Source organism: Lacerta agilis, chromosome 3 (genome assembly GCF_009819535.1).
Source record: "Lacerta agilis isolate rLacAgi1 chromosome 3, rLacAgi1.pri, whole genome shotgun sequence".
NCBI lineage: Eukaryota > Metazoa > Chordata > Lepidosauria > Squamata > Lacertidae > Lacerta > Lacerta agilis.
This window is the reverse complement of record NC_046314.1, coordinates 113,593,420-113,620,625: the sequence shown is the minus strand read 5'-3', so window position 1 is coordinate 113,620,625 and position 27,206 is coordinate 113,593,420. Positions and strand designations below refer to the sequence as shown.

Sequence of the window (27,206 nt, the reverse complement as noted above, 5' to 3'; positions counted from 1 at the left end):
CCCGTTCCTCTGTCCCAGCTTCTGTCAACCTAGCAGTTTGAAAGCATACCAGTGCAAGTAGATAAATAGGTACCCACTGTGGCAGGAAGGTAAATGGCATTTCCATTTGCTCTGGCTTCTGTCACGGTGTCCCGTTGTGCCAGAAGTGGTTTAGTCATGCTGGCCACATGACCCAGAAAGCACGGCCTGAAGCTAGATGAGCACCTCATCCCATAATTGCCTTGGACTGGACTTAACCACCCAGGGGTCATTTACCTTTTTAACCTTCATCTTACCTGTTGGAGTGTGATTTCATGTTTTGTAAGCTGATTTGGAGAAGTATTAAAATGATAAATACATAATGACAGCAGATGAGTTGAAATAGTTTGTGTTTCTGTTAATAATATTTTCTCTCTCGTATTGGCTTATAACTGACTTTTATGGATGCTTTATGCATTGCTACTTGGCCAGAGCCCTTTGGAATTGTCTGGACTAGCTATACACAGATGCATCAATATATCTTCTAAGTGTGAAAAATAGAGTGTGCGTTTTTCCTAAGGAAGAGATGCCATTTTTCTTAGAATGGGAGATGCATAGGAAAGGAACTCTTAAGTTAAGCAATTCATAAGTGAGTCTGAAACTTCACCCCATGTTTTGGGCAGAACAAGCAACAGCCTGGAGTCAGGAACAATGCGTCTATTTAAATTGGGCCAATTCTACCTTCAGTCAGTTTGCGCCTTGTGGTTTTCTGCATGTTTTTTTTTTTAGAAAAGCAGCTCTCAGATATTTGAATTGCAAATGATGATGGAGTTTAGCATCTTTTTTGAGAGGTATGGCACAAGCATCTGAAGTAGCACTTGCCAGACTTTTAAGCGTCAACGCAGCAGAAAGCCAAATGATTTCCGAAAAAGGAACATTTCACGGAATAATTTATTTGATATGGCAAAGCCGTTTGTTGTATAATTTCTGTCCTGTTGCTATGGGAACCCATTTTAGTGTTGCCGTGATTGTTAATCAGGATTTGCAGTTATACCATTTTCATCGCGGGGCCCTATATCCTTATAGATTGAATCATGGTTCTCATTGACAGTGGCATAGATCAACTATTATTGCAAGATATAAAATGGCATCAGCCTTCCTGTCATTTTTCTCATTATTACCAGAAGCAAAGACACAAGTTTAGCTTTTCCAGGAAACTCAAAGAGTGCTGCTTGCCCCACTTAATGCCTTTGATCCCTGCAGAATTCCAGCACAAAGAACAGGCTTCTGGTGCACCATACCATCACTCCAGAAGAGAGTGATTTAAAGAGACAGGATGCACTCTTGTGTGCAAAGAGCATCTTCAGCCAGAGTATTCACGAGAGCAAATAAGGCATGGTGACTTTGCCACCAGCTTGAGGTCATTTGTGGAACGGTCAGCACATTCTGCCTTTTATAAAGAGGAAGAAATTGAGGAGGAGGCAAGAGAAGAATTTCTTGTTGGGCTTAGAAGAGCCCAGATGTCTAGCTGACATGCTGTTTGGCTTCCTATTTTACACCCCCCAACATTGTATAGGAAACCTGAAGTTGAGAAGCTCCAAGTCCTTTCATTCTAGGGCAGTTGGCCAATTGAACATGCAGGTTTTAAAGCTTGTATCAACGTAGTAGAAGCATCAAGTCAGTGGCACTGGCTATGATCCTGCAAACAGCACATGCAGTTGAGTCTAATGTGTAAAGGCCGGCAAGTTCAAGCCGTTCTCTGGGTCAGCGTGGGAAGAACATAAGAAGACTTGCTGGATCAGGTCAGAGGTCCATCTAATCCACCATCACAGTGGCAACAAGATGCCCCAGTGGGAATCCTGCAAGCCTGGTACAGCGCTCTCCCTACTTGGGATTTCCAGCAGCTGGTGTTCCCACTCTTGACACCGGAGGAAGAAAATAGTCATCATTATATCCTTATCAGGCATGAATTTGTGCGGTTCTCTTTTAAAGCCATCTGTGTTGGTGATCAGCTCTGCGTCCTGTGGGCCTGAGTTTCCATAGCTATGCCCTATTTGGAGCATTGCCGCCTCCTGTCTGTCATGAATCTTCTAACATTCAGCTTCAATGTATGTCCATGAGTTCTAGTTGTGGGAATGTTGTGGGTAACAGGAGAGGATATATTGATTAATACTATCCTTCCTAACTTGTGCTAGCAAGTTTCTTTATACAGCAGAGTGCATTCCCCCTTTTACATAGCAGAAAGCTGGTTGCAGGCTCGTGTGAGTCGCTTAAGATAACAATTCAGTCTGGCTTGCCCAGATTGAGATATGTTCTATTATTCCTGGTAAAACCTCTTTTATCCCTCCTAAAAGAATAAAGACATAATTGTTTTATTCATAAGTAACAAAAAAGTAGTTTTACTCACAATCAGTTTATAATGCCTTCATGATACCTCTTACTTGTCTTTTTTTCCGTACTAAAACATCCCATAGGGGAGTTGCTTTATCCCCTTGGTCATTTTGGTTGCCCTTTTCCTGAACCTTTTTGAATTCTACAGTATCCTTTTTGAGGTGAGGTGACTAGAACTTACCACAGTATTCCGAGGGTATTCACACCAAAGATTTGTGCAACACCATTGTTATTGGCAGTTATGTTTTCAATTCCTTGCCTCGTGGTTTCTAGCACGGCATTAGCCTTTTCTCACAGATCCTACATACTGGGTTGCCATCTTCATAGAACAATCCTCTGTGACTCAAAGGTCCCTTTTCTGGTCAGTCACCACCAACTTAGAACCGATGAGCACATATGTGAAATGTTGATTTTTAAAAAAACCCAATGTGCATCACTTTGCACTTATTTTGCATTGCATTGCATTTGCCATCTTACTACTCTATTCAGCCATTTTAGACAGGTCCTTTTGAACCTTTTCATAGTCCTCTTTTGTTTTGGCCACACTGAACAATTTGATATCATCAGCAAACCTGGCTACCTTACTGGTTACCCCTAACTGTAGATCATTTATGATCAAGGAAAAAAGCACCAGTCCCAATATACTGATTCTCGAGGAAAACCTTTATAGAAGTACAGTGGTTACACACAGGATCTGTTCTGGAGTTCCAGTCGCATCCTGAGGTGTGTGTATCCGGAGGTGCCACTTCTGCGCATGTGCGTGGTGAAACCCTGAAAAATACTTCCGGGTTTGCTGCGTACGTATCCCGAAGGATATGTAACTGGAGGTGAACGCAGTTAGAGGTACCACTGTATTACCCTATTGCAGAATTATTCCTTGTGTAGTTACTTTCTTTTTAGTTGTGCTTGTGAGAGTTACTGTTCTTCCTTTAGCCTAATTTCCATGATGACAACTGCTGTGGGAAAACATGGATGTTGTTATGATGTATTGCACAACAAACATGATCTTGCAAACTGCAGAAACTGTCATGAGCATAACACGCAAGCATGCACACACTCCGTTTTATACCAGCACCAGAAATTAAGACTCTTTCTTTTGGAAGCCTAATGGAAGTAGGGAGTGGTCTTCCTAGAGAGTTCAGCTGGGAAGGCAAGAGTTAATCTCAGCTTCACAGCTGTACTCTCCAGAAAGATCATCCCACTCCACAAATAGGCTTGAAGAAAGCCTTATATTGAAGCAAATAGAAACCCCCATTTCAAGCTTAATTGTAGTGGGGAAGAAGTGATTTTGGGAGTTCACAGCTGGGGAGAGAAGAGTTAAGCTTGGGGGGGGGGGGAGTTATTCAGTTGTGTTAGGGTAACTTCAGCATTTGTCTCAGTATTTGTAATGTGCAGAGTTGTCCAAAACCATGCTTGGCTGGATCTCTAGTTGCTGGTTACTCCAAGATGCTCCAAAAGTGCTAATACTGTATCCAAATGTTTTGCAGGGAAGAATAAAGGAAACTCTGCTCATGGTGGGCATTCTTTAGCCAAGTTCCCTGTGGATCTAGCCGCTTAACTCTGGTTCTTCCATGGATGACAAGATATTACACAGAATTTTCACTCTTAAGCAGGCCAGTGTAAGCCTGGAGACTAGGTGAAATCTATCCACATTTCTCAAATGTGCTCTAGGGTAGGGTCTTGAGTGCAGTGGCAGAGTACAGGCTTTGTATATAGAAACCCCTAGGGCCAGTCCTCTGCATTTCCAGTTAAAAGGATTGCTGCCAATGTGGCAAAGAAAACAGGGCCTGAGACCTTAGATCTGTCTCTGCTTGAATTATGGTCTAGGGCAGATATCACATGGAGAATTGTAGAGTTCAATCAAAGAGGCAAGACCTGGGACAGCTCCAAGTAGAGCTGGAAAAAGTTCAGGCTAGATACAAGCAGCAGAGCAGGCATCCCCAACCTTCGGCCCTCCAGATGTTTTGGACTACATTTTCCACCATCCCTGACCACTGGTCCTGTTAGCTAGGAATCATGGGAGTTGTAGGCCAAAACATCTGGAGGGCCGCAGGTTGGGGGTGCCTGCAGCAAAGTATGAAGTGAAGGCCTGAAACTAACTGATGATTTAGGTAGGCTGTGGGTGGGTCAAAGCTCCTTTGGGATCAACTGTTGGCTCCAGCAAGGCTGATTGGCTTCCTTCACAGGTGAAGGTTTGAAGTTGGTGATCTTCGCAATGGAGGAGAGTAGAATGACCTCACATTGTGGAGCTTGAGGCACTGTGGATCTCTTAAGGTTCTTATGTGAAGTCCTCTGATGTTCGTTCTAGGGATGTGATACTCACACTCAGTCTTGTGCTTTATGGTGTCCTCAGAACTTTCTCCAGGTTGTAGGGAATCCAATTCCTGGGTCACAACAAGTACACAGTACAGTATTGGGTTAAATTAATCACTAGTCTGACTCCATATAAGGCAGCTTTCTATACAGTGGTACCTCGGGTTAAGAACTTAACTCGTTCTGGAGATCTGTTCTTAACCTGAAACTGTTCTTAACCGGAGGTACCACTTTAGCTAATGGGGCCTCCCACTGCTGCTGCGCTGCCACTGTGCGATTTCTGTTCTGGGTTAGCAGAGTCTGTAACCTGAAGCGTCTGTAACCTGAGGTACCACTGTACTCAAATGTAGGAAGCCATCCAGGAGTTTTGCATGTCAATTTCTTAGGAATGGAAGAACCTGCTTTATACCAGATACAGTGGTGCCCCGCTAGACGAAAATAATTCGTCCTGCGAAAATTTTCGTCTAGCGGGTTTTTCGTCTTGCGGAGCGGCAATGACACCCGCTCTGCAAAATGAAAAAAAAAAAAAGACGAAAATTTTTCGTCTTGCGAGGCAGCCCCATAGACAAATTCGTCTTGCGGGGCAGCCTTCCACTTGACGAATGCCTTCGTCTAGCGAGATTTTCGTCTAGCGAGGCATTCGTCTAGCGGGGCACCACTGTACTTGTTTATCCACCCAGCCCAGTGATTATCTATTGACCTGTGTGCCTGCAAAGCATGGGATCTGCCACTGAATGAAGACCCTTTCCCCCATTCCTTTCTGCATGGGTCAAGGGACTTCCAGGCTAAAATTCATCCTGCATCTCTGGAAATCATTAATATATCCGCTTCAGAAATCCCAGAGCAGTGCCGCCGAGAAATATACATTTGTCCAGTTTGCAGCTTACACGACGTCTCAGTAATAACATTCATGCTGTTTCGTTTCTTATTGACACACATTCACAGTTTCTCTAATTTCAAGACTGCTTATGGGAGCCAAGGACCTTCGTGTAACAGTTACATTTTCACTTGGTTGTCTTCCAGTTCTTCTGAGTGATGAATAATCAAAACATTTGCTGCCTCCTTTTCTGTGTTTGCTTATCTTTCTCCCCTCATATTCAGCCTTGCCCATGCCCAGCCCCCAACTGTAATTCTGATTGGCTAAATTAATTCCGCAGTATCCTGCTGTGAATAATTATGTTAATCCTGTGTAGAATCAGATGCCTCCTCCTCCCCCCAACCTTTGCCTATATTAGAATGTGGCAATTGTAGCTCACAGCTGGCTCATCAGAGGTGGCCAGTTTGGGAATAGGCACATCTGACTATGCTTAAATCTCTGCCTTGATTGCTTAAGACGATACACACAAACTCCATGATTACTGTCATTTTGTATGTTTCACAAATGCGCCTCTTCCCCTGCAAAGCTGGGTTGTTTGAGAGGAGAAATGACTAGAATTGAGCCTCTTCTCCAAACTCCGGCTGATGAGGAAGTGTTGCCAGGCTTACTTTAAGAATGAAATGATAGGTGAATGTGGCGTTGATGGCATTGTTTTGAACAGATCGCTGTTAGGACACTAACTCTTGGGACAAACTGGATGCTATGGTGGCAGGCCTGTGGCAGGATGTGAGGTATGGCAGGGGCAATTTCAAGTGGAGAGATGGCAACCCAATTCCCAGGCTGTTTCTCCAACAACCAGGCTCATTTCTGGTCCCTTGAGTGCTCCTCAGATTTGGCAGACTGGCTTTCTTTCAGTCTTGATAAAGTAACTTTGGCACACTGAGGGTGGGGTAGTGCTTCCTGTAAGCAACAACCCAGAACTGGCTTTAAGGTGTTAGAATTAGAGCATCTACCAGGGGCACTGAAAGGTGAAGGTATACCATGTGGTGCTCTCCATAAGTTGTTGGGACTGCATAGTATAGTGTCTAGAAGTCTAGTGTCCAGGTCAAGAGAAGTAATAGCATCACTCTATTCTGCCTTGGTCTGACCATACTTGGAATAATGTGTCCAGTTCTCGGCACCACAGTTTAAGAAGGATATTGACGGGCTGTAATCTGTGCAGAGAAGAGTAACCAACATGATCAGGGATCTGGAAACCAAGCCTTATGAGGAACGGGTGAAGGAATTGGGTATGTTTAGCCTGGAAAAGAGGAGACTGCCAGGAGATATGATAGCCATCTTCAAATATATTAAGGGCTGTCACATGGAAGATGGAGCAAGTTGGTTTCTCCTGCTCTGCTCCTGCTCCTTGTAACGGCTCCAAGTTACAAGGAAAGAGAGTCCAACTAAACACCAGAAAGAACTTTCTGACAGTAAGACCTGTTCAACAGTGGACCATCCTTCCTTGGAGGTTTTTAAGCAGAGGTTGGATGGCCATCTGTCATGGGTGTTTTACTTGAGATTCAACCATTGCAAGGGTGGACTAAATGACCCTCAGGGTACCTTCCAACTCTACAATTCTATGCTATGCAATTCCCATCTCCCATGACATGCTAGCTGGAGCCAATAGGAATTTGAGTCCTACAACATCTGGAGAACACCACACTGGTTAACCCTGCTCTAGGACATCATTGGAAATTTAAATGGTGACTGCCTGGTGCTCATTGGAGTGCCTAAGGCAGTGGTCCTTGCTGGGGTGGGAAAGTAACCTAAGTGCTCAGTTGTTTTCTGAGTTGTTGTTGTTGTCATTTAGTCATGTCCGACTCTTCGTGACCCCATGGACCTTTTCCAGGGAGTCTTCTCTTCTCATGAGGTGGCCAAAGTATTGGAGCCTCAGCTTCAGGATCTGTCCTTCCAGTGAGCACTCAGGGCTGATTTCCTTCAGAATGGATAGGTTTGATCTTCTTGCAGTCCATGGCACTCTCAAGAGTCTCCTCCGAAACCATTATTCAAAAGCATCAATTCTTCGGCGATCAGCCTTCTTTATGGTCCAGCTTTCACTTCCATACATCACTACAGTGGTACCCTGTGTTACGCATGCGATCCGTTCCGGATCATGCTATGTAACACGGGCGTGCTTAACATGAATGACCTCCCCAAAAGAAAAAAAACCAGAAGTAGCGCGATTTGAGCGCTTCTGCGCATGCGCGAAGTATTTAGAAGCGTTCTGCGCATCTGGGGGTTGCGCGCGCTCCAGAAATGCTTCTGGGTTGCGGGCATTCTTAACTTGAACGGCCGCAACCCAGGGTGTGCGCAACCCAGGGTATGACTGTACTGGGAAAACCATAGCTTTAAATATACGGACCTTTGGCAAATAAAGGGTGCAAATAACCATCTGATACTCTGATATTTAATTAGCTAGGAGCTGAAAACAAGTAAGTAGATTCCAGAACAAAACATTCAGGCAAGTTGTCATTCTGCAGAATGGCGGAATGCATCTGAAAAAGAAACATGCTATGTATTTAATCCATTGTAATGTTGCTTCTGGTTGGCTTATTGAATTTGTGTCTCGTAGCTGAAAATATCCAAGCTTTGTTTTTTTTAAATTCTTTGCTGTATGCATAATTCATTTCAACCTGTCAGAATCTCTGCTCATGTGTCCTCTGATGATGCCTGCTTATTTCCATCCCATCTGCAGGGCAAGGGCCTATTGCTGGGTTTTCCCCCTTTATTTGTTTACAATCTCGTAGGATGTGAAGGTGCTGCCTGTTTTGGTTTGTTTGAATATCCTCAGTTTTATATTATGGTAATATATTGCCTTTTACATGTTTTTAGCAACTGTGGTTGAGAAGATGGCTGTTTTTATTCAAGAATCTGTTTTTCTGAGGTCGTAGGCAAGGGAAAGAAACTTCCAAGGGAAGAAACTTTGATGGAAACTAGCATTCATGTTCACAAATGCATCTATCTATCTATCTTTCTATCTATCTATCTATCTATCTATCTATCGATATGCAATATACCAGTGCAGCCCTTGAACCACATATATTGGAATTTAGAGAAGGTTTATACCTCCTTGTTCTGAAACAGGTGTGTTTCTCCCTTGTACTTTGCACACAAAACCTGTTCATGGATTATGTTGGAATTGCTGTTTTCATGAGAGTCATCTAGCTGTGTGGGCAATGCAGCATGTTAGATCGCCACTCACAAATCTCAGCTGCAGCAAAAGTGGACTATGCCTGAGGGAATGTGCAGACTGGCTTACCAGAAAATAAGCAAGTGACCGAATACATTCCTTTCCTGTCCAGACTTGATTCAACACCTTGAGCATATGCCTTACAGGCCTGGTTGCCTCCTGTACCAGTCCATTGCGCTTTCTTAAGCAGCTCCGTCCCACAGCCTCCGGTCTCTTGAGGCTTCCTTGCCTACCTACTAGGCAGCTGTACCGGGTTTTGGGCAGCCTAGCTTGCTCTTTTGGAAAAGTGAGTTCCTCTTGCTCCAGGGTTCCTTTGTCTCTTATATGAGTTTGACTCACTGCACATTGAACACTGCAGTGGGGAGAGCTCTTTGGTTTTCTGGGCACCTCACTATTTTTGTTTAAAAGTATCTCATGAAAGTAATAAATCATTAGTTCTAGGCTTCTCTTGTAGCAAGAACTCGAGTTGGTGACCAAAACAGGACTGCCTTCAGATGTCTACAAAAGGTCATGTAATTGTTTGACATCTGACGGGAGGGTGTTCCACAGGGCGGGCGCCACTACCAAGAAGGCCCTCAAAGCTGGACCTCAGCGTCTGTTGGCTGAACAATGGGGGTGGGGGCGCTCCTTCAGGTATACAGGGCCGAGGCCTTTTAGGGCTTTAAAGGTAATTGCTTAAGAGTGGCTTACTTAAGACTCCTCAGTGGACTCCCATATATGTTGACAGACAGTTTTACCTATGTGTTGTAAGAGTATTCTCTGAGCCCACCAGGGCTTGACCCAACAGGAAAGGTGGCAGAAGACTTTTGCTTGCTGGGCATCCGTGCTGCCGGAGTGGCTGATGCGCCTTTATGTGGACCACAGTTCTGTGGTTAGTGGTGCCTTTGCCCATCTTGAACCATGTACCTCTCAGCCTCTTTGTACCCCATTTTACTGGGTTACTCTGCTCCCATTCCTTCCCCCTAGTTTTCTACCTGTACCTTGCCTTCTCTCTTCCTCACTTTGTGTTTTAGGAAGAACATAGGAAGCTGGTCCGTCTAGTTCAGCATTGTCTGTATTGACCACTCGCAGTGTTCCAGGATTTCAAGCAGGAGTCTTTTCTAGCCCTGTCAGGAAGTGCTGGAGATGGAGGCTAGAACATTTTGTATGCAAAACATGTATTCTACAGCTCAGCTACAGACCTGGACCTCTCTTCCTATTTCATAGCACATTTGCTAGTACCTTCGGCTTCTGTGTTCCCCAGAGGCCATACTACTTGTAGGAAGAGCATCACTAGAAGAGTGAGCATCATTTAGTAATAAAAATCTGTTGTTTGCTTTTTTCCTTTTACTTGAGTGTTGCAGTCTATGATCTCTACCCACACTAATAAGGGGTATAGAATTATATCAAAAAGTAAAAACCATAGTTCGTATCCCTTTAACAACAGCTTTTATTTAGGTTTTGATTGAGCAAATGCAGTTTCATGATTTCAGAAAGAATGTGGTCCAGGCTGTCACAATGGGATGCAAATTGATTGGACTTTTCTCCATTTATTTGGTTTAGCACTGCAGGTTTTTCTGATTGCTAATTCAGCAAAGACACAGAGGTCATAAATACGTGTAATTTTCCACAAGGTTAGATCAAATGTGTTAATAGGAGAAGAAACATTAGCAGGCCACATTCACAAAAGCTCTTCAGAAAAGATCACAGAGTTTCAAGGACTTTCTTTTTGCCTTGGATGAACAATACATTCCTTTTTTTAAAAAAAAGGGGGAAATTAGCTTGGCTCATAGAAAGTTACGTTAAAGCTTGGGTTAAACCATTGTGTTAATTATCTGGAGGTCATTTGGAGAAAATTGCCATCAAACACATTGAAAAGATTTTATATTTTCACAGAAATTATGATCTTCTGTTTCTATGGAAACAGCAACTGTTACTCGTGAAAGCTTTTTAATGGAGGTTTGCAGAAGCTTAATGCGGAGAAATTTAGCAACATCTCTTTAGAACACCCAAAGCAAACAACCAACTACGTACGTGTGGCCAGTTTCAGTATTACGTTTTATAAAGCTAGGGCAGTTTTAGCTGATTGTAGTTGTTATTTCACAATATTTGGATTCTGGTTCCTAAAATGTTCCATGCGTTTGCACACATACCTGTCTTCTGATCTTTGTGCAGGGATTTTCATTTCCACCACATTTTAATGGGGTAAGGAACCATTCTCTGGTTCTTTTATCTTCAAAGGCTAAGCAAATGAGATTCTGAAAGGGTCGCAAAGGACAGTGTATTTTCTGGGCTAGTCTGCATGGAACACTAAACTGTGATCAGTGCTATGCGGTTAAGGCTCAGCAAGCTGAAGTAGAGCATTGAGTTTGTGTATTCTTCCCTCGCCTGCCTGCCTGAATCTCCATTTCGAGTGTACGTGTGAACAAGGAATCCTGCTTTAAAATAAGCAGTGCTTATTTCTTGCTAATTGAGAAAGCTTCAAACCATGACTTACCAGTGGTACCTCGGTTTACGAACTTAATCCGTTCTGGATGTCCGTTCTTAAACCAAAACCGTTCTTGAACCGAGACGCGCTTTCCATAATGAGGCCTCCCGCCGCCGGTGCCCTTCCACCGTTCTGTTTCCGTTCTTAGACCAAGGTAAAGTTCTCAAACCAAGATACAGTGGTGCCCCGCTAGACGAATGCCTCGCAAGACGAAAAACTCGCTAGACGAAGGCATTCGTCTAGCGGAAGGCTGCCCCGCTAGACGAATTTGTCTATGGGGCTGCCTCGCAAGACGAAAATTTTTCGTCTTTTTTTTCCGTCTAGCGAAAGCGCGGCTGTCATTGCCACTTCGCTAGACGGAAAACCCGCTAGACGAAAATTTTCACAGAACGAATTATTTTCGTCTAGTGGGGCACCACTGTACTATTTCCGGTTTTGCAGAGTTTGTAAACCAAAATTGTTCTTATACCGAGGTACCACTGTATTTGTTTTAAACCAGGATTTCTGATCTGCAACCTAATGCTAAGCTGAGGTTCTTTGAAAATGAAAGTAAAGCCAGTAGCAGTCATTGACCTGGCTGCGTGGAAGAAGGGAGGGAGGAGGGTCTATGTCTTTGTCCCTTTGCTCTAGCTTTCTGAGGATCATCCATATAACACTGAACCTTGGTTTAGCATTATGTGTGTGCGAGCCCTCTGTGTTTTTAAAGCAAATTAGAATTACGTAGCTGGGCATTTAAGTTATGTACAAACAAAGCTGAAATCTGTGCCTGGTATAAATGGTACAAATGGGGGGAATTCAGATCCTCTTGATGCCTTGATTTTTCTGTGAGTTGGTGAGATGGGGAGAGCTGTCAAAAACTCGCTCCCACGGGTTCTTCTCCGCTTTCTCAGGTTCTGCTCTGCACCTTGGTTTTACTAAAGAGCTGTGAGCAATGAAGCAGACTGGCAGTTGACTTGGTGTAGGTGACAGAAAACACTCCCTAAAGGTGGCTGAACGCTTGTTTAGTTTACAGAGTTCTGCCTGCCAAGTGGTGATGAAGGCAGGAAAGGAGGTTGCTGCCTGCATTGCATCCTCAGTGAGTCATCCTGCAAAGTTGTTTCAGGGGGGGTCATACTAGTCCAGGCATAGGCAAACTCGCCCCTCCAGATGTTTTGGGACTACAGCTCCCATCATCCCTGACCACTGGTCCTGTTAGCTAGGGATGATGGGAGTTGTAGTCCCAAAACATCTGGAGGGCCGAGTTTGGGGATGCCTGTACAGTAGTAGTCCAACTGTTTGGGTTGGTATCCAGTTTCTGTGTCTCCAGAAAAATTCCATTTACAAGCAGAAGTTGTTCCGCTGAAAGTTGCCACTACTGAATACTGCTTGGATGCTATTTTCAGTGGCAGCAATTAGGACTGAATTACTGTGCCAATAATTAACATGGCTAATTCTTGTGATGTAATTACTACAAACAATAATAATTAAACAGGGTAATAAGAGCTAATGCAGCCCTTGCCCTGAAATATTCCAAATGGCTCTGCATTCACCTATTTTCTAAGTATCACATATACATGCGCACGAATAAGAATGAGAATAATAATAATAAATTAAAAAAAACGCCAATGTAAAAATTTCCCAGCAGTGTCATTCCATTCAGTATAGAAAACAATTTGATTCCAGTGAATGCTGTTGCGAATATTGATTTAATTAAATATCTCCATTAATTCCTAGTTCTCCTCTGGCCAGTTTTGCCTTTTCTTCCTGCTGAAGTTGTCCAATAAACGTTTAGGAGTCTTGATGTATTTTCTTAATTAGATGGTTGTGATAATGAGTCCCCATGCCGGACTTAATTTGATGCACAAGATGCAAAGGGTCTAAACTTTTACCCCCCTGAAGGGGAGGAGGGAAACATGCACAGTAGAGCAAGTTTTATTGAAACTTACAAGTTCAGCTCCTTTTGGCGCTGAGGACAAACTGCACGGGTACAATTTAAAAATAACAAAGCAGCCATTGGGTTTGGATCGCAGACTTTTTAGAAATGAAACTCTTTGACAGAAAAGGCCACCAGTATTTTAGTAGGATAATCTCCACTGCAGAAAACTATTTCAGGATTATCCTAACAGCTGAACTCATACAACTCACAAGATGCAGGTGTTCCTAAACATCACCATGTGCTGCAATTACTACAGTAGCAGCAGGATTTTCAGTGACACCAGCTCCCCTAAGTCTGCCTTCAAGGAGCAGAAGCATAAAATAAACCACCGACTGAATACGTCCGGCATGTACCGGTAGCAGGGAGGCCTTGCCTGTTAGCATCTTCCCCTACCAGCTGCCATGCAACCTGCAGCGTGTTGAGTTTTTTTCTTACTAAAAGATTATATAGTAAGATATATTAGAAAATGTCAAATGGGGGGGCTGTGGGGCCATGCGTACCTCACAGGCAGGGGTTAGGCACCCCGGCATTACGTTTTGTGGGCCAGGGCCCACGATGTCAGATGCATAAAGTGTATTCCTCAGTTGCCAGGTTCACATGGTTGAAGAGGACAGAAAACAGTGAAAGTTAAATGGCAATAAAATACAGAAAGTACACACTCTGAAATTAATTAAAGCTTCAGTGTAGGCCAAATAAGCACAGTGACCCTTCAAAATAGCAATAATTGGTGATAAGCATAATCTTTCCATTGCTTAGTAAATTGGCATCTGAGGAAGAACAGGAAACCATAATCCTTGTTCAGATCTAGATGAATAGAATTTATGTCTTGATAAGTTGTAATTCAGCAGTTTAATACTGGAGTTTCCCTTTAAAGTTATTTTGTATAATAATAATAATAATAATAATAATAATAATAATAATAGTAATAATAATAATTCTGGGCTGAACGATGTGGGTGGAGACACTCCTTCAGGTATAATGGACCGAGGCTGTTTAGAGCTTTAAAGGTCAGCACCAACACTTTGAATTGTGCTCAGAAATGTACTGGGAGCCAATGTAGATCCTTTAGGACCTGTGCTATATGGTCCCGGTGGCCTCTCACAGTCACCAGTCTAGCTGCTGCATTCTTGATTAGTTGTAGTTTCTGATTCACCTTCAAAAGTAGCCCAACATAGATGGGCACCTTAAATTCCTTGTAGGTTGTAATATTGTCTTACTTGTTTCTGAATATTCTGATGTCAAATTTGTGCCTATATATTTACAGGAGCTGGTATAGGAGCCAACTCCTAGGGATTTTGGCCGTGCCAATAAATTTTTTGAGGAGCCCCCCAAGCTAATGGACATTGCTATTCAAATGGTGTGCATGTGCCACATCATGTGATGTGGCTCTCCCCCCCCCCCGGCCATATTTTGTTCAAGTTGGCACTCATGGGGTTTATGGGGTGGGATAGTACCTCTGGTGGGGGACACATCATGCTCCTTTTGTGCTAGTTTGTCCACCTTTGGTCCCCACCTGCACTCAGCTCCCATCTGTGGCTCCTAGAAGCTGTCAGCAGGCAACAGCAGCCACACCCCGGGAAACTGCTTCAACTGGCTGGCTAAACCAGGTGAGGGTAGCTGATGGGTCTCAAAGCCTCAGTGAGTTAGAGACTTTCCACGCATGTGAAGATGGGCTCTAGCAGATTGAGCGGACGAGACCAAGAGTGGGTCCAACGGTCAAGAAGGTGGTTTCTGCACATCCTGGAGAGGGAAGTGAGGGATAGATGGGGTTCTTGAACCTGGAAAGGCAGCCCATCTAGGAGGAGAACACTGACCCTGAGCCTTCACTGCCTTGCTGGATATCTTTGAGAGAAGAAAAACCTAATAAGTAAACCTTATGCAAGTCTGGAGTGGAGACCTTAAGATGATTGGATGGCACCTTGTATGCCTCCTTCTGGCAACTCCTGCGGCTAAAATAGAGTCAAACATATTGCTCTGCTTTCCTTTAGACCACATCAGCGAGGCCAAGAGCGGGGGACTTGTCTGGACAGCCCAGGACCTCCATGCACACTACCCAGGCTTGCACACTGGGGAAGTCACTTTGGTGCTGCTAATGCAGCAGTTTGACTTCACCTCTGGAAAGGCACTCCACTGTCTCTCAAGACAGTGACATTTGCAGGAACTGGCTTGTTTATCCTACCTGGAATGTAGAAAGGCACTGCTGAGAGATGGATGCTATCGTATCACAGTGGAAGATGACCTGGTAAATGAACTATTGTGTCTTCCCTTGTTTTGTCCAGTACTAGTTTGATTTAGTAGGTTTAGGTACTGCGTTGGCATCTGGGGTTGAGACCCTACAAGAATTGGTCCACATATCAGGCAAGATTATTGCAGGAACTCATCCTGACTTCATTACAAGGTTTTTGGAAGTGTAAATACACAGTGTCTCCTGGCTTGTGTTGGTAGAGAAGAAATTTCCTGACCTTCTTGGGCCACTGTGCCATATGAAAGGTGAGCTCTGTAGAGGTTCATAAACATGGTTGCATTTCCAATGGCCGCCTGCATGGTTTCTGGAATATATGGACTGGGCCAACTTTGTAAAAATGGAAAAAGCAGACCCAGATCAAAAGTATGTAAAGCTGTTTAGTTTATACATTTTCGTTATCATGCTGTATCAACTGCTTATGCAATTCCATTTGGTTTTATTGTTTATTACAGTTATTTATAATATCACCTTTCAAGATGCAGAGCCTTCCATGTGTTTTGGTTTTTAGCTTACTGTAAATCTTCAGTATAGAAAAGAATACTATGCTGACTATAACTTTTTTTTATAAAAAGGTATGTTTTTTTTCTTTTAATCTTGATTTCCATAACAGGAAAATAAATGAGTACTCAAGAGTTTTTTCCCCATCTTATACTAGCTGTTTTGCTCCCATTTCCCACTTTCTGATTATATTCATATTCATATTATCACAGTTCATAATAAAAGTGGTGTATTTGGCAGAATTTCTTCTGAAGTATATTTAATTTTCTTATTTCAATTATAATTGTCAGTTTTTGTCAGCTACAGAAAATGCAATGGCATATGTATTGGAAGAGCTTTAATTTTCTAAAAAGCTTTTTAGAAAGAACATGTTCAAGCAATGCAGTACTACTTAACCATGAGAAATTATCATTGCGTTCTAATTTTAAGTTATGTTATTAATTAATTCTTAATATCTGAATCTGGACAGCTTATTTAACAGGAGTAGTTGAGGATATACTTCACTAGGCTATTCTTTCATTTCATTGGAATATTTTGGAATTGCCAAATTTCTTATTGTATCTTTTACATAATCTACTTTAGTTTCATTTATTTTATAGGTGATATACCCAAATCTATAACTTAATTTAAATCAAACAAATGATGTTGTTGTTTAGTCGTTTAGTCGTGTCCAACTCTTCGTGACCCCATGGACCAGAGCACGCCAGACACTCCTGTCTTCCACTGCCTCCCACAGTTTGGTCAAACTCATGTTGGTAGCTTTGAGAACACTGTCCAGCCATCTCATCCTCTGTCGTCCCCTTCTCCTTGTGCCCTCCATCTTCCCCAACATCAGGGTCTTTTCCAGGGAGTCTTCTCTTCTCATGAGGTGGCCAAAGTATTGGAGCCTCAGCTTCAGGATCTGTCCTTCCAGTGAGCACCCAGGGCTGATTTCCTTCAGAATGGGTAGGTTTGATCTTCTTGCAGTCCATGGGACTCTCAAGAGTCTCCTCCAGCGCCATAATTCAAAAGCATGAATTCTTCGGCGATCAGCCTTCTTGATGGTCCAGCTCTCACTTCCATACATCTACTGGGAAAACCATAGCTTTAACTATACCTTTGTCGGCAAGGTGATGTCTCTGCTTTTTAAGATGCTGTCTAGGTTTGTCATTGCTTTCCTCCCAAGAAGCAGGCGTCTTTTAATTTCGTGACTGCTGTCACCATCTGCAGTGATCATGGAGCCCAAGAAAGTAAAATTTCTCACTGCCTGCATTTCTTCCCCTTCTATTTGCCAGGAGGTGATGGGACCAGAGAACGCCATGGGTTGCTATGCTGAGCTGACTTGGCAGTCCTTAAACCATTCTAGTGTGCTTATTTGCTGGTGTAGGGTCTTATAGGGCACACCCTATGTGAGTGCAGAAGTAGGGTGCCCGACTTGCCTTACCGAGAATAAGCTTTCCTGTTTAATCGCCCTGATCTTTATATGCATTGCACGCATTCAGCAAGTGTAGCCAAGACTAAGAGAGTTACATCCACAGCATTTCCCCACTTATGTTGCTTCTCTACTCTTTTATCAGTGTTCTGCTCTTCATTTATTGTCTCTCCTGAGTCATCAGTATTGGTCTAATGGACTGGAACAGCCTAAGGTGAATGATAATTACTTATTGAGTCGCTGATAGCCCAGATGAGAATAAGGCTTATTAGATCAGTAATAATGGAAATCTGCATTTAATATAGAAATTTGTAACCAGTTTGAAACAAAAGAGCCCAGATCTATTGATCCCCCCCACCTCTGTCCAGAAAGTTAAAAGTGTTAGAAAACTTTTAAAATTAATAATATGAATCAGAATTGGAGAGAGAGAATACTTTGGCTGTCATCCTGGGCTTGTCGACTTGGAGGCAAGCTCCAAAAAGATCAATGGGATTTGCATGCTAATAAATGCATTTGGGTGCAGTGTGATACCTAGTGTGCACCCATGAAGTTTATTTGTGGGGGTGGGGTACACTTGGGGCTGTGCTAACAATGCTTTAAAACTCATTGCAAGTAGCTGAAAGTCTGTAAATTTTGATAACAAACTTGAATTGCAATGTGGGTTGAGTAATTTTGATTGCAACTGTAAAAAATATACTGGTAAATAATGATCATGATAACTAATTGCTTGCACATATAGTAGCTTAAAATACTGATTGAGTATTCATATTCTGGTCAGGTCTGGTCAGAACTGTAGAGCTGACCATTTCCTGTTGGTTGAATTTTCACACCAAAAATTTGAAATGATGCAAATATTCTGCACATTCCTAATCAGGACAAGAAAAGAGGGTACTATTACATGAGCACATTGTTTGTCCAGCGTTATGACTCATTTGGAGAGGGAAGGAAGAAGATTGGGTGTCCCCTGACAACTGCTTGCCTTGGGATTCCCTCTGGAGACCCATTATCTCATGTTTTAATCATGGAATCTCCCTTGGCCTGGGAACTTCTTTATCCAGATTATCTCCAAGAGGGAAAAGCAGTCTCTCTTTTGGATATCCCCTTCTTAAACACAGAGAATTTGTTGGACAGGGCAGCTGAAGCACTGCTGCTTGTTTCCAAAACCTGTATCTATTTAAAGAGGATGTGTAAACTGAAACCTGGTTGTAGAGGCTCTTCACAGAACTTGTGGCCTTCCTTTATTTTCCCTGGCTAGAACTGGTGCTGACCCAGGATACTTTGGTTCCTAAGGTGGTCCTGTCCCCAACCACACACACACACACACACACACACACTCCACTAACCAACAAGGGGCACAATCCAGTGGGTGGTTCTTCTGTCCATTGCTCACTGAAATGAACAGGAACCATTCAAGAGCGCTCCAAATTCAGCACCCAACCAAGGCAGCTTTGCAGAAGCAGAAATTCCCTTTCCAGATTTTCCCTTTTCCGCTAAACCCCAACACCGCACGGAATTCGCTGCCGAGGTGCTGCGGATGGGGCATTTTATTATTATTATTATTTATTTGTTTGTTGGTTCCATAGGTACCCCATCCCTCATCCTGGGGAGGAAAATCTGGGGGGCTAGTTTGAAACAAGATTCTGAAAGGGAGGCCTGGAACTCTCCAGCTTATCTGAGCATTACTCCTGATCATTTATCACTGTCAGATGGGAGTGGGCGGGGGTGGGGAAGAGGCACTGAACCATTCCTGCTCATCTGTTGACTGACAGCTGAATGAAGCTTTAATGCAACCTCCAGGCAGATAATCTGCCATCAAGGGGAGGTGGGGGGGGGGGAGTGTGTACAAGGAAGATACTCTATCACAGCCTGCATATTGCTTACAGCTACTGACATCTTCACGAGGGCTGTTGTGCGGGGTGTGGGTGTGGGTGCTGTTTGTGCTGTATTAGCAGCATACTGGAGCCGTGCGCTCAATCTCCAAAATGATAATACCGCGACATTGTGAGCCAGATGAGAAGATGTCAGTGTTTTTTGTTCTACGTTTGTACAGAGGGAGTCGACTCCTGACAAATGTCAGTGTCTAAGGGAGCCAGCATAGCCTGGTGATGCTGTAGAATAGTGTGAGTTGGAAGAATCCCCATTTCTGATTCAGCCAGACCCATGAACTCACCCAGTAGCCTCAGGCAAGCCATGATTCTCTGAACCTCAGCTCCTGCCCCCAGCCTGGAATATGGGGATAAACAAATATTAAATTCACAAATATTAAATTCTGAATTTAATTGGCCAATTCATTTGTTTCTTTCTGCAATGTTGTTTTTCACTTTTTTTAAAAAACAGAATCCCACTCCCCCACCCTGTTTTATTTGTTCTTATTAGTGGTTAAAATACATTGTCTCTGTGGCTTGGTGAATTTGGTGTGCTGTTTTGAACAGTGGCCTCTGTTTTATTCCTGTGCTGCAACCTAAGGGAGTCTTCCGTCATCCTAACATCCAAATTCTTTAAATCCTCCCATTTGTATATGTAATCATTTTTGAGATTCATTTCATTTCACATGCTGTAGCTCAGGCAGATTTTATGGAACTTTGCTTGAAAGTGGTGTCAGTTAAAACACTATTGACAGCAATTGTTATAAGCTACTGCAATAAGTATTCTAGAAAGTGAAATTTCAGGCTCTTTGAACCACGTTAATGTAGCATTCGTGGATTGTGGCTCTGGAAATTTCAACTTTTCCTTTATGGCCCATTAAGCAACGTGGCAAGGAAGGAAGCAAGAGGGAGTGCAGTGAACTTGTTGTTTAGTCGTTTAGTTGTGTCTGACTCTCTGTGACCCCATGGACCAGAGCACGCCAGGCACGCCTGTCTTCCACTGCCTCCCGCAGTTTGGTCAGACTCATGTCGGTAGCTTCGAGAACACTGTCCAACCATCTCGTCCTCTGTCGTCCCCTTCTCTTTGTGCCCTCCATCTTTCCCAACACCAGGGAGTCTTCTCTTCCCGTATACGTTTATGCTAGGGTTACCAGACGTCCCCGTTTCCTGAGGACAGTCCCCGGATTTGACAATAAGTCCCCAGACAAACTCCATCCCTGGAATGTCCCCGGATTTCATCTAATGTCCCCGGGAAGCGCAGCAGTGGCAGTCTCAGCAGCCCAGAGCAGTTGGCTCTGGCTGGCTTCAGGAGCTGCTCGGAAGTCCCCATATGATGGTGGTGCAGGGGCTCCAAGATGCAGCTTCTGGGCTGCCTCCACTTTCCCTGACCCCAGCAACTAAGCTGTGAAGGGAGGCTTCACACTGCCTATCAGCTTGCGTGCAAGCAGGAGGGAGCAGGGATCTCTCAGTTAGGCAACGGGAAGCCTCGCTTCCCAGCTGAGGGATCCCTGCCCCTTCCTGTTTGCAGGCAAGTAGGAATGGGATTGGGGCTGCTTCAATGGGAAGGGAGGCATCGCCCTGCCCGAGCCTCGCTGCCGCCGCCACCGCTCTCGGCCCTCCTTCTCCACCTTCCATGCCTGGCCCACTGCACACTGCTTCCCCCCCCCCCACACCACCACAGAACCCACAACTCAGGGGCTGCCTAGGCTCATGGAGAAAGGAGACAGAAGCCTCAGAGGAAGGGGAAACGTGGCGGTTGAGGTCAAGGTGGCCGCCGCCCCTCTGCCACCGCCATCGCTGCAGCATCAATGTCCCGAACGTGTAGTATTTATTTAATTAATTAAAGTGTCCCCAGATTCATTGAAAAAAATCTGTTTATGCGTGTGACCCACAGTAGGTCAGGTTGTGGTAGTGGGTCCTGGTTCATCATAAGAGCAGCCCTACTGGAGCAAACCAGAGGCTCATCTGGTTTTTGAGGGTCTGGCTGGAAGCAAGTAATAGTGCTTGGGGCCGTGGGCTATATTGTTTGGGTGATGAGCTACTAACTCTTAGTGCAGTTGCATCCACCATGCAGCTCTCACGTGTCTGCTCGTATTCACTGTCTTCAGTTGTCTGCTCTATCCACTGTCCTGAGAATAATTGAATTCAGGGAACAGTTTGCAAATCTCAGTGTAAAGCAGGGGGAACAAGAGAATGGGAATGGAGAAGGGGAACAAGCACTGGCGAATGTATATAAAGAGAAGAACAGTGAGCTATGTTCTTCTGCATGTGGGTGTCAGTGGAGTATGGAGACTGATTAGGAATTTGCCTACCATCTGTGGTCTAAACCCATGAACTGCAATCCTATGTAAATATTCTTAATTTCAGAGAAATGTGTAAATCGTTTAAAAGACTATATGTTTTAATTCTGCCTTTCCCTTTCGTGGCAGTAATGGTGCAAGCTGTTTTTCTTATAAAAATAAAAATAAATTGTCCTGTAGCACCTTATAGACCAACTAAGTTTGTTCTGGTATAAGCTTCCATGTGCATGCACACTTCTTCAGATACCTGAACACGAATGCTTATACCAGAACAAACTTAGTTGGTCTATAAGGCGCTACTGGACAATTTTTTATTTTTTTATTTTTATTTCGACTGCGTCAGACCAACACGGCTACCTACCTGAATCTCTTTTTCTTGCCTAACCAGTCTTTTTACTTTTTTAAAGAGAAAATTAATAATTCCCAAATCCTACCTAAAGGAATTTTGGCTCAGTTCAAAATCATTATTTGCTGACATATTGCACTGAATATTGTACTGAAACACATCATATTTTGTAGCATCAATCAGTGTGCAGACAGTAATGCCGCTTGATATAATGGATGCAGTCGAATGTGGGGTGTCACATCGTGATACATCAACTGCATGAAAACATTGCTGGAACTATTTTAAGCCACCACTGTGCCCTTTGTCAGTGTCAATTTTAATAAGTGAAAATAATTTGTTCCCAGTATAACTTGGAGCCATATTGTTTTCCACAAAGCTCCCATCCAGCCAAATGAAAAGCAGTATTTGAGGGTACTTGGTGGGGGCTGCTCTTCAAGGAAAGGGGCTTTTCTTTTGCTAGTCTCCTGGCAAGTGCCATTCACCCTCGAAAGCCCTGGAGCTGGACAGCTGTACTGCTGTCCGAGATATTAGAGGAGAGAGATTGGGTTCAGTGGCAGTGGTGTTCGGAACCTGAGATTAAGAAGCAGGAGCCTAAAACGCCTTTGCTAGGAGTTAAGATTAAATAGCTTGCCATTTGGAACATGAGAACTATCAGTATCCTGCACAACTGTGTATAGCAAAGGGTGCAATTGGGGATTTAAAAGGCAGTCAAGACATAGGGGGGGGGGGAGGTTTTGTAGCATTGGGGCAAACACTGTGTTTGTTTGATACGCTGGCCTGACCTTGCAGAAAGTTTAAAGTGGGCCAGGAGACAAACAACTAATTTAGGCTCAGTTTAAAAGAAAATAAGTAAACAGCACTGAAAGCACCCACCCACACCCACCCTCTTGCAATCTTCTCAGATTCCCTTGAGTACCAAGCTTTGTTTGCTGTGTAGCACGAGGAGCTGATGCTTGAGAATCAAAGATGCAAACCCCCAGTGAAGCTGGTTGAGCAAGTTCTTTCAATCATGACAATGAGCGCTAACTCTTCTACTGTTGAAGAGGAACATTTGAGTGGAAAGTAGCATTAGCAAATGGACACAGTCTCTGTCTTTCTCTCTGTCTCTGTCTCTGTCTCTCCGCCCCCCCCCCCACCTGCTGACATTATTACACGTTTCGCTTATAAGATACTGAAAGAGAAAATCACAGTGACAAATACCCACTCTTAAATTAAGTACATTATTTCCATCTCTTTCTGGTTAGCATCTTGTATGCAAGTCTGAAATGCAAACCACTGGCTTACAGATATTTCCTGATGCTTATTCACAGCAGTGAAGGATTGTTACAAAGAGTGGGAGTTAAGGGGTAAGTCTGGGAATGGGCTGGAAATCAGGTGAAAGAAACTTCTGCCAGTGTAAGCCCATTGTAATCCTATTGTCTTTCGTGGCACTTGTGATTTATTGCTGCATCTCAGATTGCCAGTGCTTCTTCTTCCTCCTCCCTTAAGCCAGAAACAAGAAATTTACTTGATTCCTACTATAGCGCTTTTCTTTTTAGTTTAGCACTTAAAAGAAACATTTGGGGCTTTATAACTTGCAAGAAATAAATGGAACAGACAGTCCACATCCTGGGAACATTGTAAGCTGCTATATAGAGAGAACATTGTAAGCTGCTATATAGAGAGATGCAAGCTGGATTTCGAAGGGGCAGAGGAACCAGAGACCAAATTGCAAACATGCGCTGGATTATGGAGAAAGCTAGAGAGTTCCAGAAAAACATCTACTTCTGCTTCATTGACTACGCAAAAGCATTTGACTGTGTCGACCACAGCAAACTATGGCAAGTTCTTAAAGAAATGGGAGTGCCTGATCACCTCATCCGTCTCCTGAGAAATCTGTATGTGGGACAAGAAGCTACAGTTAGAACTGGATATGGAATAACTGATTGGTTCAAAATTGGGAAAGGAGTACGACAAGGCTGTATATTGTCCCCCTGCTTATTTAACTTATATGCAGAATTCATCATGCGAAAGGCTGGGCTGGATGAATCCCAAACCGGAATTAAGATTGCCGGAAAAAATATCAACAACCTCAGATATGCTGATGATACAACCTTGATGGCAGAAAGTGAGGAGGAATTGAAGAACCTTTTAATGAGGGTGAAAGAGGAAAGCGCAAAATATGGTCTGAAGCTCAACATCAAAAAAACTAAGATCATGGCCACTGGTCCCATCACCTCCTGGCAAATAGAAGGGGAAGAAATGGAGGCAGTGAGAGATTTCACTTTCTTGGGTTCCATGATCACTGCAGATGGTGACAGCAGTCATGAAATTAGAAGACGCCTGCTTCTTGGGAGAAAAGCAATGACAAACCTAGACAGCATCTTAAAAAGCAAAGACATCACCTTGCCGACAAAGGTCCGTATAGTTAAAGCTATGGTTTTTCCAGTAGTAATGTACGGAAGTGAGAGCTGGACCATCAAGAAGGCTGATCGCCGAAGAATTGATGCTTTTGAATTATGGTGCTGGAGGAGACTCTTGAGAGTCCCATGGACTGCAAGAAGATCAAACCTATCCATTCTCAAGGAAATCGGCCCTGAGTGCTCACTAGAAGGACAGATCCTGAAGTTGAGGCTCCAGTACTTTGGCCACCTCATGAGAAGAGAAGACTCCCTGGAAAAGACCCTGATGTTGGGAAAGATTGAGGGCACAAGGAGAAGGGGACGACAGAGGATGAGATGGTTGGACAGTATTCTCGAAGCTACTAACATGAGTTTGGCCAAGCTGCGGGAGGCAGTGGAGGATAGGCGTGCCTGGCGTGCTCTGGTCCATGGGGTCACGAAGAGTCGGACACGACTGAACGACTGAACAACAACAACAACAATATAGAGAGATAGACCATTGGTCCATCTATGGCAGTACAGTGGTACCTTGGTTCTCAAACTTAATCCGTTCCAAAACCAAAGTGTTCCCAAACCAAGGTGCGCTTTCCCATAGAAAGTAATGCAAAATGGATCAATCCGTTTCAGACTTTTAAAAACAACCCCTAAAACAGCAATTTAACATGAATTTTACTATCTAACAAGACCATTGATCCATAAAATGAAAGCAGTAAACATTGTGTTGCAGTCACACAATCAATCAGTAGCTGAACTGGGTTCCACACAGTCACAAAGAAAACAAAACAAAAAACAAAAAAAGAGCTGCAGAAATAAAAATGCAAAATAAATAGCAAAAACAGACAGACCTCAACGTAACACTCAAAACGGAAGCGTGGCACTCAAAACGGAAGTGTGGCACTCAAATTGGAAGCGTAACACTCAAAACAGAAGCATAAAACTCAAAACAGAAGTGTGGCACTCAAATCGGAAGTGTGGCACTCAAAACGGAAACGTAATACTCAATACGGAAGCGTAACACTCAAAACGGAAACGTGGCACTCAAAACGGAAGCGTGGCACTCAAAACGGAAACGTAACACTCAAAACGGAAGCGTGGGACTCAAATCGGAAGCGTGGCACTCAAAACGGAAGCGTAACACTCAAAACGGAAGCGTGGGACTCAAATCGGAAGTGTGGCACTCAAAATGGAAGCATAACACTCAAATCGGAAGCGTGGCACTCAAGACGGAAGCGTAACACTCAAAACGGAAGCGTGGCACTCAAAACGGAAGCATAACACTCAAAACGGAAGCGTGGGACTCAAATCGGAAGTGTGGCACTCAAAACGGAAGTGTGGCACTCAAAACGGAAGCGTAATACTCAAAATGGTGCATGTTTGGCTTCCCAGATAACTTCTCCTGCTCTCCCTTTGGGAGGGTGATCTTTTACTTCTTCCAAGTGTACAGATGGAGCAGCTTAAGCCTGTTCCATTTAATTTTGCAGACTTTAAGAACGGAAGAAAAGCTCTGCTGGATCAGACCAAGGTCTATTAGTACAGCATCCTGTTCTTACCCATGAAAATTAAATTATGTACTTCAATTTTAAATGTGCTGTTTCCCTAAAATGCTCATTTTATTGGAATCTGCTTGGCTGTGCCTCATGACCATTGCTGGTCAGTTTTTTGTTTTTTTTTGCAAAAGTTCCTGGAGGATTACATGCTAATTGCGTTGGTGTGGTCTCATCAAAGCCAATGGAATTTGACATTAAAATATCTGGGCACTGTTGTGGATATTGCTGTAAAGCCTTTTTAGATCTCTGACATAATGGGAGGTTGTTTAAGAAAATTAATGGAGCTCTATATTTTCTTTAGACCCATGTGTAACAACAGCACAATAAATTGGTATTGAAATAAAATACAGAAGTGAATTTCATTTCACAAAGGCATAATTGAAACCAAGTATTTTAAAAGCCTATTAGCTATAAATAACAAGTATCTAACAAAGTAACCATTATTGATTGTATGTGGTGGAGACATTAACAGTTCAAGCTAAAATTATTGAGCTCTCATGAAAATAAATTGCTGGGGGTGGACCTTTAGGCCATGACAACCAACCCCAAGGTGTTACCTTCCTGTGGACTTTAAGGTAATGCCCACCACAGAATGCCGTCATGAGAGAATAGGCATGGATAAAATTATCTGTGCCACATGCCTGCCGGGGGTTAACTCTGGAAGTGTAGACTTGATTCTGACCAAACTATGCCTCCTGGAGCAAAATATACATCAAGAGGCTTAATTTGGTCAGAATCAAGCATACACTTCCAGAGTTAACACTAAATGCAGTACTTCTGGTGAATGAGCCATCTTAGTTGCTAAAGGGCCGTGAAAATTTGTGTCCTAGGCTTTATATACTTGTCTACCCAGGTGCTATCGGAAACCAAAGGGGCTCACTGGTTGCCAGATGTGAAATATACATATTGACATTATTTTGAGCTCTCTCACCCCACTACTGTCATTGGTGTCCCCACCCCTTCCTCCTGGAAGCACATTAAAAAAATGACATAAGGAATTGTTAAATGGCACTTCTGGAAGAGAAATCTTCTAAAAATTACATGAAACTAAAAGATTCTGCTCTTCAGTACACACACACACACACACACACACACACACATATATATACATATATATTGTATGTATCAGGTATATGTACCTATATGGTATAGTTTGCCAGGCAACGGCATCCCTGAACACACTTGCTCCATAGCCAGGAAGCCCATCTGCCACCTGGATCACTAATATGAGCTAAACTCATGAAAACAGATTAGGCTGGGGTCTGGGTCTGCTCCCCTCAGTATCCTGTCCCTAGGTGTGACAGTATTGGAGGGCCTGTTATATTCTTTATGTAGCTTACTTGGTCACCTTGCCTCTGTAACACCCATAACATTTGAACTGGGGTCCTTAAATCTAGAAGACCTGCTGTAAATAAAAATTGTTGTGTGAATGTGACCAAACATAAAAAACCCTCTTGCTTACTGCAAATGGCAATTGCCTTTATCATCACTGCTATGAATAATGGATTTAGCATTAACCC

The 27,206-nt window shown here is 43.4% G+C and overlaps 1 protein-coding gene across 1 annotated transcript in view; it reads left to right on the top strand.

Annotated features, from left to right (window-relative positions):
- Positions 1-27,206, top strand: part of MSRA (methionine sulfoxide reductase A) — a 158,583-nt gene that overhangs the window by 17,987 nt on the left and 113,390 nt on the right. The window lies entirely within an intron of this gene.